The 13,607-nt window shown below is 39.8% G+C and overlaps 1 protein-coding gene across 11 annotated transcripts in view; it reads right to left on the reverse strand.

The window, feature by feature from the left end:
- The window catches only part of DAB1 (DAB adaptor protein 1), a 507,503-nt gene that overhangs the window by 218,324 nt on the left and 275,572 nt on the right, over positions 1-13,607 (reverse strand). For all 11 annotated transcript variants that reach the window (XM_072128817.1, XM_072128815.1, XM_072128821.1 and 8 more), the window contains exon 3: positions 10,500-10,560. The gene's annotated coding sequence lies outside the window, so the exon portion shown is untranslated. The remainder of the gene's footprint in view (positions 1-10,499; positions 10,561-13,607) is intronic.

The following is a 13,607-nucleotide window of genomic DNA, read 5'->3' on the forward strand; positions in this document are numbered from 1 at the left end:
GAGAAAGAAGAAACAGAGGCACTGACAGAGGCTCCTGGAGATAGTAGGAAGTTTCTATATCACCACAAGTGCTTTATTCACATCAGAACAATTCAGTACTTCTTTATAAAGTCCAATATGGCCCTACTGATGCTATTCAGTGAGAGAGAAGGGACACAGGCACAGAGAGAGGTTACTGGAGATAATAGGAAGTTTCTATCTCACCACAAGTGCTTTATTCACATCAGAACACATCAGTACTTTTCTATGAAGTCCTTTATGACCCTACTGATGCTATTCAGTGAGAGAGATGGGACACAGGCACAGACAGAGGTTACTGGTGATAATAGGAAGTTTCTATCTCACCCCAAGTGGTTTGTTCACACCAGTCAAGGTCAGTACTTCGATATAATGTCCTATATGACCCTACTGATGCTATTCAGTGAGAGAGAAGGGACACAGGCACAGAGAGAGTTTCCTGGTGATAATAGGAAGTTTCTATCTCACCACAAGTGCTTTATTCACATCAGAACACATCAGTACTTATCTATGAAGTCCTTTATGACCCTACTGATGCTATTCAGTGAGAGAGATGGGACACAGGCACAGACAGAGGTTACTGGAGATAATAGGAAGTTTCTATCTCACCCCAAGTGGTTTGTTCACGCCAGTCAAGGTCAGTACTTCTATATAATGTCCTATATGATCCTACTGATGCTATGCCGTAAGAAAAAAGAAACACAGGCACAGACAGAGGCTACTGGAGATAATAGGAAGTTTCTATGCAGCCCAATGTGGTTTGTTCACATCAGTAAGAGACTCAGGCAGTGGATGCTGGAGATAACAGTAGGTTTCTATCTTACCCTAAGTAAGAAGGGAGGGATGAAGCCACAGAAAGAAAGATCAGTAGAGAAGTGAAGGCGGAAACAATGTAGCACTGAGTGTTGTTGTCAGAACGTGGACTGTGATGGCTGGTTGGATGCTCAGACACGTGTGGGGCCCCATGTAGAGAGGGCCCGATGCTAGGCCGTCCTGCGGAGCCTTATTAGTAGACGTGTAAGTGCCTGTGGTGTAATGAGTTGCTCTCATAAGCGCTCGCCTTCCAAGCAGATGTTCCTGATATCTCCCCATCTCCCGGGACTCCTCACATATGTTTGCTTATTGGTGCACATTAGTCTGAGACTTTCCTCCCCGTGTTATTACAATTTACTATTTAACTATATAATGATGGCAGCGCAGCAGGAAATGTAATACTGCCATATAGTGCACCCCCCTCTATCATCCATCACAGACAGGGAGGGGTTAATCGTAAGGATCAGCCGATGTATCAAGGGGAACGTAAATGGCAACTAAATTATTTCATCACATAAAGTCCATTGTAGAAGTAATAAAAACACAACATTTACAGAGGAATCGCATCAGTAAAGATAATGATATATGTACAGCCGGTATAACATAAGCACTGCCTGGTATGCACTAATATAAAGCATACTGCTATAACCTGCATATTATATGTACAGCCGGTACAACCTGGGGATCTCCTGTATATAATGATATATGTACAGCCGGTATAACCTGGGGATCTCCTGTATATAATGATATATGTACAGCTGGTATAACCTGGGGATCTCCTGTATATAATGATATATGTACAGCCGGTATAACCTGGGGATCTCCTGTATATAATGATATATGTACAGCTGGTATAACCTGGGGATCTCCTGTATATAATGATATATGTACAGCTGGTATAACCTGGGGATCTCCTGTATATAATGATATATGTACAGCCGGTATAACCTGGGGATCTCCTGTATATAATATATATGTACAGCCGGTATAACCTGGGGATCTCCTGTATATAGTGATATATGTACAGCCGGTATAACCTGGGGATCTCCTGTATATAATGATATATGTACAGCCGGTATAACATGGGGATCTCCTGTATATAATGATATATGTACAGCCGGTATAACCTGGGGATCTCCTGTATATAATGATATATGTACGGCCGGTATAACCTGGGGATCTCCTGTATATAATGATATATGTACAGCTGGTATAACCTGGGGATCTCCTGTATATAATGATATATGTACAGCCGGTATAACCTGGGGATCTCCTGTATATAATGATATATGTACAGCCGGTATAACCTGGGGATCTCCTGTATATAATGATATATGTACAGCCGGTATAACCTGGGGATCTCCTGTATGTAATGATATATGTACAGCCGGTATAACCTGGGGATCTCCTGTATATAATGATATATGTACAGCTGGTATAACCTGGGGATCTCCTGTATATAATGATATATGTACAGCCGGTATAACCTGGGGATCTCCTGTATATAGTGATATATGTACAGCCGGTATAACCTGGGGATCTCCTGTATATAATGATATATGTACAGCTGGTATAACCTGGGGATCTCCTGTATATAATGATATATGTACAGCTGGTATAACCTGGGGATCTCCTGTATATAATGATATATGTACAGCCGGTATAACCTGGGGATCTCCTGTATATAATATATATGTACAGCCGGTATAACCTGGGGATCTCCTGTATATAATGATATATGTACAGCCGGTATAACATAAGCTCTGCCTGGTATGCACTAATATAAAGCATACTGCTATAACCTGCATATTATACGTACAGCCGGTATAACCTGGGGTTGGTGTAGTCAGTCATATACTTTATATACAAGTAATTACTTCCTCTTTATATAATAAATGAATGAATTGTAGATAAATGTAAATGAAGAGAACTTTATGGTATTAATCAGTGCAGGATGTATTAATAACCTGGGATACTATAATGACTTGTACAGATAATCTACCTTGACTTCTGCGATCTGCCCATAACAAATGTTCTAAATCCAATTACATTGCGCATAATGAATGATTAATGACTAATCGCCGTCTATTACCTGGCGCTGGTGGCGGCTGCACAGGTCGGATCCGCACATTTTGTTGATATATTGTTTTCATACTGTAATTATTTGATGCATATGCATGAGATTAGCTTTAGGTCCTAATTACTGATATAATTTACACTCCAGAGCCGAGAATATAAAATGCTTGTTATTTAAGCTCAATCGTTTTTATATGTTTCATAAAATTACTAATAATCTGACATTGTTCTCCCTAATGGCGTCTACTCCACCCCCAGGGGAGAGCAGGGTCCGAGCCAGAACATGTACAACACAGAGGGGACTAATAGGGCCATGTGCAAGGAGACTCTACATGTGTATCATCCTGATAAAGGGGCATTATAGCATTTATATTCCTGTACATAGGGGGCAGTATTATAGTAGTTATATACTTGTACATAGGGAGCAGTATTATAGTAGTTATATTCTTGTACATAGGGGGCAGTATTATAGTAGTTATATTCATGTACATAGGGGGCAGTATTATAGTAGTTATATTCCTGTACACAGGGGGCAGTATTATAGTAGTTATATTCTTGTACATAGGGGGCAGTATTATAGTAGTTATATTCTTGTACATAGGGGGAAGTATTATAGTAGTTATATTCTTGTACAAAGGGGCAGTATTATAGTAGTTATATTCCTGTACATAGGGGGCAGTATTATAGTAGTTATATTCTTGTACATAAGGGCAGTATTATAGTAGTTATATTCTTGTACATAGGGGGCAGTATTATAGTAGTTATATTCTTGTACATAGAGGGCAATATTATAGTAGTTATATCCCTGTACATAGGGGGCAGTATTATAGTAGTTATATTCTTGTACATAGGGGGCAGTATTATAGTAGTTATATTCTTGTACATAGGGGGCAGTATTATAGTAGTTATATTCTTGTACATAGGGAGCAGTATTATAGTAGTTATATTCCTGTACATAGGGACAGTATTATAGTAGTTATATTCCTGTACATAGGGGGCAGTATTATAGTAGTTATATTCCTGTACATAGGGGGCAGTATTATAGTAGTTATATTCCTGTACATAGGGGGCAGTATTATAGTAGTTATATTCCTGTACATAGGGGGCACTATTATAGTAGTTATATTCCTGTACATAGGGGGCAGTATTATAGCAGTATTATAGTAGTTATATTCTTGTACATAGAGGGCAGTATTATAGTAGTTATATTCTTGTACATAGGGGGCAGTATTATAGTAGTTATATTCTTGCAGTATTATAGTAGTTATATCCCTGTACATAGGGGGCAGTATTATAGTAGTTATATTCCTGTACATAGGGGGCAGTATTATAGTAGTTATATTCTTGTACATAGGGGGCAGTATTATAGTAGTTATATTCCTGTACATAGGGGGCAGTATTATAGTAGTTATATTCCTGTACATAGGGGGCAGTATTATAGTAGTTATATTCTTGTACATAGGGGGCAGTATTATAGTAGTTATATTCTTGTACATAGGGGGCAGTATTATAGTAGTTATATTCCTGTACATAGGGGGCAGTATTATAGTAGTTATATTCCTGTACATAGGGGGCAGTATTATAGTAGTTATATTCTTGTACATAGGGGGCAGTATTATAGTAGTTATATTCCTGTACATAGGGGGCAGTATTATAGTAGTTATATTCCTGTACATAGAGGGCAGTATTATAGTAGTTATATTCCTGTACATAGAGGGCAGTATTATAGTAGTTATATTCCTGTACATAGAGGGCAGTATTATAGTAGTTATATTCTTGTACATAGGAGGCAGTATTATAGTAGTTATATTCTTGTACATAGGGGGCAGTATTATAATAGTTATATTCCTGTACATAGAGGGCAATATTATAGTAGTTATATTCCTGTACATTGGGGGCAGTGTTATAGTAGTTATATTCCTGTACATAGGGGGCAGTATTATAGTAGTTATATTCTTGTACATAGGGGGCAGTATTATAGTAGTTATATTCCTGTACATAGGGGGCACTATTATAGTAGTTACATTCTTGTACATAGGGGGCAGTATTATAGTACTTATATTCCTGTACATAGGGGGCAGTATTATAGTAGTTATATTCCTGTACATAGGGGGCAGCATTATAGTAGTTATATTCTTGTACATAGGGGGCAGCATTATAGTAGTTATATTCTTGTACATAGGGGGCAGTATTATAGTAGTTATATTCTTGTACATAGGGGGCAGTATTATGGTAGTTATATTCTTGTACATAGGAGGCAGTATTATAGTAGTTATATACTTGTACATAGGGGTAGTATTATAGTAGTTATATTCTTGTACATAGGAGCAGTATTATAGTAGTTATATTCTTGTACATAGGGGGCAGTATTATAGTAGTTATATACTTGTACATAGGGGGCAGTATTATAGTAGTTATATACTTGTACATAGGGGTAGTATTATAGTAGTTATATTCCTGTACATAGGGAGCAGTATTATAGTAGTTATATTCTTGTACATAGGGGGCAGTATTATAGTAGTTATATTCCTGTACATAGGGGGCAGTATTATAGTAGTTATATTCCTGTACATAGGGGGCAGTATTATAGTAGTTATATTCTTGTACATAGGGGGCAGTATGATAGTAGTTATATTCTTGTACATAGGGGGCAGTATTATAGTAGTTATATTCTTGTACATAGGGGTAGTATTATAGTAGTTATATTCCTGTACTTAGGGAGCAGTATTATAGTAGTTATATTCTTGTACATAGGGGGCAGTATTATAGTAGTTATATTCCTGTACATAGGGGGCCGTATTATAGTAGTTATATTCCTGTACATAGGGGGCAGTATTATAGTAGTTATATTCTTGTACATAGGGGACAGTATGATAGTAGTTATATTCTTGTACATAGGGAGCAGTATTATAGTAGTTATATTCTTGTACATAGGGGGCAGTATTATAGTAGTTATATTCTTGTACATAGGGGGCAGTATTATAGTAGTTATATTCCTTTACATAGGGGGCAGTATTATAGTAGTTATATTCCTGTACATAGGGGGCAGTATTATAGTAGTTATATTCCTGTAGATAGGGGGCAGTATTATAGTAGTTATATACTTGTACATAGGGGTAGTATTATAGTAGTTATATTCTTGTACATAGGGGGCAGTATTATAAAAAAAAGTAATAGTAAAGTGAAGCCTCAAGGACTCGTTGATTGTAAAAATAGTAAATCGATAAAATTCAGTACATAGAAACATGAAAAAATCTAAATATATATATAATGTAAAGTAAAAGAAAAGTAAAAACCCATTAATGGCAGATCCAGCACATGATTGGGTGTGATGTGACTGGTTGGGGCTCTGGGGTCTGCAGTGAAGAATCTCACCCGCAGAGATTACAGATCAGCTCCGGTGTCGGCCGGTGATAAACACGACATTTCTGCATATGACTTTGCTATTTTCTGAGAAAACGCTTTTCCTGTCAAATCCAATGTGTGAGAGAACAGAATTTATCTTCAGGGATTTGTCCTGATGCAGAGAAACTGCTGAGAAGTCGGGTTCTTTGTTATTTCGGCTTTGGACACTGTGTCCCCTTGTGCCGCCTTTTCCAGAAATGTAATAAAATCCTGTTTTTGTTTTGATTTGTTGGATAAATGCAGCGGAGGGGCGAGCGTGCGCCTCTTATTAAATCTCGCAGATGTTCTCTAAGCTACTTAGCGCAACGCAGCCAATTGCCTCAAACCTTTGCGCCGCTTAAAGGGATTGTAAGCTTTACCATATTGTGGGTTGAGGGGTTTACAAGAGCACGAAGAGGCACCAAAAAACTTGAACCGGCAAAGTGGAAGCACAATGTGGCGGTTACTTATTATACTGATGCTGCAACAATGTATATAAAAAGACGCCAATCTGCCCCTTAGAGCCCCCAGCAGTCACATGGTCGTCCTCCATGGGGGATCTGTAAGAAATTACATTGTATCCAGTCTGACCATCTCTTAGTTTTGGACTGACCCATCCTAGAAACTGACCAACCTTTGGGGGGCTTTGCCTCTAACCCAGTATTGGACCCTAAAAGGTCTTCAGTTAACAGGAAATCTGACATGAAAATCCATCATGTCTTATATTTGTAATCCTTGGCCTCCTTACTTCTAAAATCAACTTATAAAATTATGTTAATTATGTTGCCAGAGCCCCTCCTTCTTGTTACACTTTGTCCCTTCCCCTATGCTCCCGCAACACTTCTTCTTCCTTTAACTTCTGCAATCTCTCACAGTGGGAGGGAGAAGTGTGTCTGCACAGTGTAGCAGCCTGTGAAGCTGCAGAAGGAAGGGGCTCTGATAACATTTTCCAGATCCATTCTGTCTCATTGCTATAATTTTAAAAGTTAATTTTAGAAGCCATGGATAACAAATATAAGAAGGTTACTACAGTTTTGGTGCCTGAATCTATAAGTAAGTGATTTTGATGGTAGATTTCCTTTAATAAGAAGACTACTAGGGTCCCAAGTGAGCTTACATCCCCGGAATAATCTGATCTGGGGGCCCTTGAGAGCCCGGTCTGGTTCCCGCATTGGATCTATGGCGGTTTTCACGTTTTCCATCAGAAGCCCAGGAAGTAGTAATAAACGCTGATTTCCTTTGTGATTCCTCTGCTACTTTCTATTCTCTGGATTTTAATGACCCTCAATAAACCTGTGGATTTTACGGCCCCTCCTTGGTGTTTACTGTCTCCGTCGCTCCATCACTTCCTGTAGTAAATAACCGCACGGGCCGTGATATTCGTTGCTGAAATCCTCGCTATGGAATAATATCTGATACATTTTTCGTCTTGCTGTTACATTCCTGCCCATAATTCTGCATTCTCTGAAGGACGACATCTTTATATCATAAAGCCGCTTGTCAGGAAGAGCCATGAAATGTAATAAGAGGCGGCTTCATATACCGAGGCGGTGTAATAACCAGAGCAGCCTCCGGGATACATTGTAAGATACAACCTCCTGGATACATTGTAAGATACAACCTCCTGAACACATTGTAAGATACAACCTCCTGGATACATTGTAAGATACAACCTCCTGAACACATTGTAAGATACAACCTCCTGGATACATTGTAAGATACAACCTCCCGGATACAGTGTAAGATACAACCTCCTGGATACATTGTAAGATACAACCTCCCGGATACATTGTAAGATACAACCTCCTGGATACAGTGTAAGATACAACCTCCCGGATACAGTGTAAGATACAACCTCCCGGATACAGTGTAAGATACAACCTCCTGGATACATTGTAAGATACAACCTCCCGGATACATTGTAAGATACATCCTCCTGGATACATTGTAAGATACAACCTCCTGGATACATTGTAAGATACAACCTCCCGGATACATTGTAAGATACAACCTCCTGGATACATTGTAAGATACAACCTCCCGGATACATTGTAAGATACAACCTCCTGGATACAGTGTAAGATACAACCTCCCGGATACAGTGTAAGATACAACCTCCCGGATACAGTGTAAGATACAACCTCCTGGACACATTGTAAGATACAACCTCCTGGATACAGTGTAAGATACAACCTCCTGGATACATTGTAAGATACAAACTCCTGGATACATTGTAAGATACAACCTCCTGGACACATTGTAAGATACAAACTCCTGGATACATTGTAAGATACAACCTCCTGGATACAGTGTAAGATACAACCTCCCGGATACAGTGTAAGATACAACCTCCTGGATATATTGTAAGATACAACCTCCTGGATACATTGTAAGATACAAACTCCTGGATACAGTGTAAGATACATCCTCCTGGATACAGTGTAATATACATCCTCCTGGATATATTGTAAGATACAACCTCCCAGATACATTGTAAGATACAACCTCCTGGATACATTGTAAGATACAACCTCCTGGATACATTGTAAGATACAACCTCCGGGATACATTGTAAGATACAACCTCCTGGACACATTGTAAGGTACAACGTCCTTGGTACATTGTAAAATACAACCTCCTGGATATATTGTAAGATACAACCTCCCGGATACAGTGTAAGATACAACCTCCTGGATACAGTGTAAGATACAACCTCCTTGATACATTGTAAGATACAACCTCCTGGATACATTGTAAGATACAACCTCCTGGATACATTGTAAGATACAACCTCCTGGATATATTGTAAGATGCAACCTCCCGGATACAGTGTAAGATACATCCTCCTGGATAGATTGTAAGATACAACCTCCTGGATACATTGTAAGATACAATCTCCTGGATAGATTGTAAGATACATCCTCCTGGATACATTGTAAGATACAATCTCCTGGATACAGTGTAAGATACAACCTCCTGGATACATTGTAAGATACAACCTCCTGGACACATTGTAAGGTACAACCTCCCGGATACATTGTAAGATACATCCTCCTGGATACATTGTAAGAGACAACCTCCGGGATACATTGTAAGATACAACCTCCCAGACACATTGTAAGAGACAACCTCCGGGATACATTGTAAGATACAACCTCCTGGACACATTGTAAGATACAACCTCCCGGATATATTGTAAGATACAACCTCCCGGACACATTGTAAGAGACAACCTCCGGGATACATTGTAAGATACAACCTCCCAGACACATTGTAAGAGACAACCTCCGGGATACATTGTAAGATACAACCTCCTGGACACATTGTAAGATACAACCTCCCGGATATATTGTAAGATACAACCTCCCGGACACATTGTAAGATACAACCTCCTTGGTACATTGTAAAATTTAGCTTACTGGACACATTGTAAGGTACAGGGTATTCTTTTATGTGCTATCAACACTGAAATTGACAAGTGGGAGGGGCACAGTGCAGGGGGGCGCATCAGCCTTCAAGCCAATCAGCACAGTTCTTGTGCTCCTCCTCAAGGCCATGGTATAACAGTGATCCCTTTAGTGATCCCTTCAGGGTTTTACCACCAGGAAAAATGACAAAAATTCTGAACTTGATTTTAAACAGATGGTGTTAATTGTGATCTATTATCAGAAGCCGGATGTATCAGTATTCATCATGGATACAGAATTTTTGTTTGGATTCCCAAACAGAAGCCTAAAGGGGAAGCCTTCTAGTCTCAATTTTTACCAACAACTATGTGTAAAAATTGCGCCTTCTTGCAGCCTCGTACAATAGAGAACCAGCGTCCAAGCATCAAACATTGTCCCCTCTATTACTGGAGAGTCACATACTGGGGAGCGCTGCTCTGGAGGCAGGTTAATGCTCCTGACGGCCATGCAGAGGAGGCCGATAGTAAAATAGAGTCACTAATTATCCCTCCCTATTTTATGGGGTTGTGATTAGATGCGTTCTGTGCACTGACGCACAAATCCCAGGATGCATTGCACACAAAAATTCGAGAAATACAGCATCATCTCCGTGTGGCTTGACTCAGCATGGATGCAGTAAAACTGCCTGTCTGCACCGTCCCTTTATGAGCGCAGACGCCACAATATCAATGAACAGAAGTGAAATGTAATATTGTGTCAGTGTGTAATTTGCAGTTATAGAAGAAAACAGGGAATGGATACCTGGGGACGCACTGGCTCCTTCTAGAAGAATCTCCAGCCCGGGCTCACCATGGCGTCCTCACTGGTGGAAGAAGAAAGACAAGTCTTATGTACAATGTCACTGTCACATCTCTATCATTCAGTCACTCTAATTAAAGGGATCAAAATATAAAAGTGCACCTGCTCCAAGTGATAGGGACACTACTGTGAGCATTGCTTCCCCTTCTGATGTCACATCCATTGGTCACATAACTTGGCTGCAGTTATATCTGATTCAACTGAATGGAGCTGAGCTGCAATACCAAGAACAGCCACTACAGAGTGGACGGTACTGCGCTTGGTGAGCAGTCAGACTGCAACATTCATTCAGAGAGTGCGCTCTCTAAACACAGATATTTCATCGAGTTCACGTATCCTAATTGAAGAACTATCCTAGGAATATATATTCAATTTTTTCATTTTAAAAGTCCTATATAAAGGAAATTTCCCATAAAAATCCATCCTGATAAAGCAGGGACATTACTCATAGATCCAGGCACCAAGACTGTGGTATCTTCTTGTATTTGTTATCCATGGCCCTTCATCCAAGCTTGAAGGGCTCCTGGGGTGTTATAAGAGCTCCTTCATGCTGTAGCTTTACAGGCTGTTACACTGTACAGGAGCACTTCCCCCCCCTCCCACTATGGGCAGACACTTCCTCTGCTGAAGTGAGATAACATCCGGCAGAGGGAGGAAGCCGAGGGGGGAGGGTGAGACAGTGTTACAGCTTGAGAAGATACAGCATGGAGGGGCTCTGGAAACCACCATAGGAGCCCTTCTGGCTCATTACCATAATTTTAAAAGTTGATTTTAGAATGAAGGACGCCATGGATAACAAATAAGATGATCACAGTCACGGTGCCTGGATCTATGAGTAAGTGCCCCTGGTTTTTCAGGATGGATTTGGATGTTAGGTTTCCTTTACAAAAGATTTCCAAGTTTTGGAAAAAGTTGGAGTAAGGCAGGTACCACCGGTATATAAAAATAAGAGAAAAAGAAATCTAATTCTCCTCTCGGGTCCCTGAGGTGGCACTGGGTCCCGGTTCCCCTAGTGCAGTGATGGCAAACCTTTTAGACACTGAGTGCCCAAACTACAACCAAAACCCACATATTTTTCGCAAAGTGCCAATGCGACAATTTAAGCAGTAACTTATTACTCCTTGCTTTATTGCAGGTTTGAATTGTATAGGAACCTGAGGACACCAATACGGTAGAAAGAAGAAGAAGTTTGGATTATCATTGTAGCTTCCTTCTAGGGGCCTGGGCTGCAAGAGGCCTTAAGTACTGTCTGACGAACACTACCCTGGGGTGATGGCAAGGGTGCCCATAGAGATGGCTCTGAGTGCCACCTCTGGCACGCGTGCCATAGGTTCGCCACCACTGCTCTAGTGGATTATATATGTTCATTGTTTATGTGACCACTGACCCGATCTTATGTCTCAATGATGGGAACTAAGGACTAACCCTATGCAGAATGTCTGTGACCTCATTACTTTCTGTGTGGCTATTTACCAAACCCTAAACATGAAGATTTTAAAACATTTTTTGGAAAAGCTCCTAATCCCCAAATGCAAATAAATGGGGTCTCCTGCTTGAACCCATCATCTATTAGACAAGGAACAGAGGTTCTGTAGAACAGCATCTCCCCCTAGGGTACAGCCTGTTCCTCCATAATACATTATATACCGTGTGTATCCTGGGGCTGCCTGTAACTTCCCACGAAAAGTGAGTAAGCATCAAGGAAGAAGCCAAATTCTTAATGAGAGGACCCCTTAAAAAGTTATTAAAGAGGAATAACAAGTACATCTCCCCCCCACAGTGATGTAGATAGGAAGCAGCGCCTAAGGGAGCCGTAAGATTGGACCCAACACCAACTTTTCAACAAATTCTCCAAATTTTGAAAAAACTCTTTTGCTTTAAAAAAAAAAAAAAAATAGTTCTTGGTACCAGAAATAACTTCCAGATTTTTAGGGAAAGTTATCGATACGACTTCTCTCGATGAGGCTCTAAATCACCGGAGCTTAGAAAATCCTCCGCTCAAGACGGATAATAAAATGAAAAATGATGTTCCGCCACTTCCTCCACCTCTGGTAAGAGCAATAAAAGATGAATTGTACATTTGGAATAAAGGGTAATTAGACGGACGGAGATCCCATAAGTCATTTTATCACACGGTTTTAGAGACCCTAAAGTCCATTTTACACAGATGGGAGGGGAGATAAAGTGATCTGTCATCTCGGAAGATGAGAAGGATTAGGGGGCTTGAAGGACGGATAAGAGACAAGAATTAAGGACTTTAAATCATCCCATCCAGAGCAAATAACATTACACCTTCTTTATATCCTGGAAAGATGTGACTCCTGTGACTAGTGTCACCTCCTCCATGTAAGAAAATATAACTGCTATAATACTGCCCCCTATGTACAGGAATATAACTATTATAATACTGCCCCCTATGTACAAGAATATAACTACTATAATACTGCCCCCTATGTACAGGAATATAACTACTATAATACTGCCCCCTATGTACAAGAATATAACTACTATAATACTGCCCCCTATGTACAAGAATATAACTACTATAATACTGCCCCCTATGTACAAGAATATAACTACTATAATACTGCCCCCTATGTACAGAAATATAACTACTATAATACTGCCCCCTATGTACAGGAATATAACTGCTATAATACTGCCCCCTATGTACAAGAATATAACTACTATAATACTGCCCCCTATGTACAGGAATATAACTACTATAATACTGCCCCCTATGTACAAGAATATAACTACTATAATACTGCCCCCTATGTACAAGAATATAACTACTATAATACTGCCCCCTATGTACAGGAATATAACTACTATAATACTGCCCCCTATGTACAAGAATATAACTACTATAATACTGCCCCCTATGTACAGGAATATAACTACTATAATACTGCCCCCTATGTACAAGAATATAACTACTATAATACTGCCCCCTATGTACAAGAATATAACTACTATAATACTGCCCCCCTATGTACAGGAATATAACTACTATAATACTGCCCCCTATGTACAGGAATATAACTACTA

The sequence above is a fragment of the Engystomops pustulosus genome, chromosome 10, assembly GCF_040894005.1.
Source record: "Engystomops pustulosus chromosome 10, aEngPut4.maternal, whole genome shotgun sequence".
In the NCBI taxonomy this organism is placed as follows: Eukaryota; Metazoa; Chordata; class Amphibia; order Anura; family Leptodactylidae; genus Engystomops; species Engystomops pustulosus.